The 2778-nt window shown below is 42.8% G+C and overlaps 1 pseudogene; it reads left to right on the top strand.

Annotated features, from left to right (window-relative positions):
• The first annotated feature begins 995 nt into the window (after nt 1-995).
• On the top strand, nt 996-2089 carry LOC121488815 (annotated as a pseudogene).
• Nucleotides 2090-2778: the final 689 nt, after the last annotated feature.

Here is a 2778-nt window from a genome sequence, read left to right as displayed (position 1 = left end):
CCAGCAGGAAGGTGCGCAAAGAACACGGTAGATTATTTTTGGGTAAGAGGCTCACAGTGTGTGTCCCCAAATAGAACTTCTGTAGCTGAATTCATAGAACACATTTACCTGAGGCAGAGCAAAGGGAGAAAGAAAGACTGTCACTTAGCCAAGACACAGGGTGGTAGCAGGCACTACGAGCGCTGTGGTCTACAGATGTGGCACCACGGCAGTGCTGTGCAGGGGCAAGTATTTGCTGTGGAGTAAGAGCTTGTTCAGGATATTTTGATTCCCTGGATTCCACAGTTATATTTTGTTACCCAGCACTCCCTGGCTCTTTTATAGTAGAGGGGGGTTAATTTCTTGGCTTCCTCATCAGCCTTCTGTTCTTCCTAATTATAAGGACTCATCCGGGACCCTCTCCATTAGCATCCTCCAGCCATGTAAAATCTTCTTCACCTTTCATGTTTCTTTCTTTGGATAAAGCCATCTAAGTCTAGCTGTGAGAGGCAGGATTAATTAGTTTTTCAGAGAATAAGTTAGTGAGTCCCACTGATGTTTTGAATACTACACAGATGCTGTATTCTTGGGTCTTTAGGGTTTCTGAGATGGGTTTGCAGATCAGGGTAATTCAGCCCAGTGATGAGAACCTGTGCAATTGGAGGTTAGGGAAGCATATGCAAAACCGACCAGAAGCCACTGCACTTATCAGCAAATTTCATATGATTGTTTGGTAAAAGCTCCACAGGTCTACACAGGTCACCTCTCTCAGGACTCTGCAACCAAATGAGCCAACTGTGGGCCCCTTGCAATCAAGAGTTTACAGCTACAGGAGCCCCGGAGACAGAGGCTGGGCCCAGCGAGGAGCAGCAGCACTCAGGCTCCTGCTCCCACAGAACTCACAGGAAGAGTTCTCTCATAAAGACGTTTGTAGTCAGAACTTTATGCTGCATTTTTATTCAGGAAAGAAGCAGGAACAAAAGAGTGTCATTTCCTAGGAATCCAGCACTGGAGAAATGAGGAAAATTCTTCCAAGGCTGGTCTTCCATGCAGAATTGAGGAAACTATTCTGTTCAGCTGATGCAGTATGGTTTGAGGTTGATAGCACAATCATCAGAGAAGATGGAATTGATGAGCTAGCCAAATTGTATGGAGTTGAGGATACTATGTCAGAGATGACATGGCAAGCCATGGGTGGGGCATGCATTTCACGGATGCCCTCACAGAGCACTCAACTCTGATCCAGCCTGCCAGGGATCAGGTGCCATGGCTGATAGTAGCGCACCCCACCTGACCCCGGCATAAAGGAGCTAGTAAGTCGCCTGCAATAGGTTTTCCTATTATCCGGTGACTTTAGGAACATTGTAGAGCATGTTGCTTCAAAACTCAATATCCAGGGCACCTGGGTGGCTCAGTCAATTGACTGCCTCTGGCTCAGGTCATGATCCTAGGAGTCCTGGGATTGAGCCCCTGAGTCAGGCTCCCAGCTCAGGAGGGAGTCTGCTTCTCCCTCTCCCTCTGCCCCCGCCCCTGCTTATGCTCTCTGTCTCTCTCTCTCCATCTCAAATAAATAAATAATCTAAAAAAGATTTTATTTATTTATTCATGAGAGACACACAGAGAGAGGCAGAGACAGAGGCAGAGGGAGAAGCAGGCTCCCTGCAGGGAGCCTGATGTGGGACTTGATTCCAGGACTCCAGGATCACACTCTGAGCTGAAGGCAGACAGACGCTCAACCACTGAACCACTCAGGCATCCCAAGTAAATAATTTTTTTTTTTTAAAAAGCTCAATATCCCATTAACCAATGTACTGGCCAGTAAGCTGAAATTCTACTTTGATGGTAAATATGCAGGTTTTAATGAGATGCAGCCAATAGCCAAATCTGGTGGGAAAGAAGAGTTTTTAAATTTGTGAAGGAAAAATTTCATTTTAAGAAAATGGTCATGGTTAGAGATGGAGCCATAGACATGGAAGCCTGTCTTCCTGCTGGTGTTTCCATTGAGTTTGTAGGAAATGTGATCACACGACTAAAAGACAACTCGGAATGGTACAACTCGGAATGGTATATCACTGATTTTGTAGAGCTTTTGGGAGAATTCACAAAATAATATCAATTTTCATGTAGTTCATAACAACTTCAGGTTAATTTTTAAAAAATATTTTATTTATTTATTCACGAGAGAAAGAGATAGAGGCAGAGACACAGGCAGAGGGGGAAGAAGGCTCCATGCAGGGAACCCGATGTGGGACTCAATCCCAGGACTCCAGGATCATTCGCTGGGCTGAAGGCAGAAGCTTAACCGCTGAGCCACCCAGGCGTCCCAGGTTAATTTTTTAAAGTTAGAATTTGAGGGGTGCCTGACTGAGTCAGTTGGTAGCACGTGCAATTCTTGATCTCAGGATCATGAATTTAAGCCCTATGTTGGGTGTGGAACCTACTTAAAATAAATTTTTTTTAAAGTTATAGTTTGATACTATTTGCTTACAATTGTCTATTACAACGAAATGTATAGATTTGGTACTGTTTATCTGTACTTCCAAGTAAACTATGGAAAATTGCTTTTTTTTAAACTGTGGTTCCAATTTTATTATGATGATTAATTACTTGGAGAGTTTTATAATCTGAATTCTTTGTGTGTTCTCCTAGCTATATTTTCTTTAAAGCCTTTTAAAAGTATATGGAAAAAATAAATAAAATAAAATAAAAGTAGATGGTAAATTGTACACCTTCACTATTGGAAATATAGGTTAGGCAGGTTTTTGTGAACATTGCTTTTCCTTTTGGTAGGTAAATAAA

Source organism: Vulpes lagopus, chromosome 4, assembly GCF_018345385.1.
Source record: "Vulpes lagopus strain Blue_001 chromosome 4, ASM1834538v1, whole genome shotgun sequence".
NCBI lineage: Eukaryota > Metazoa > Chordata > Mammalia > Carnivora > Canidae > Vulpes > Vulpes lagopus.
The sequence above is the reverse complement of the archived record's forward strand: the minus strand, read 5'-3'. Positions and strand labels throughout refer to the sequence as shown.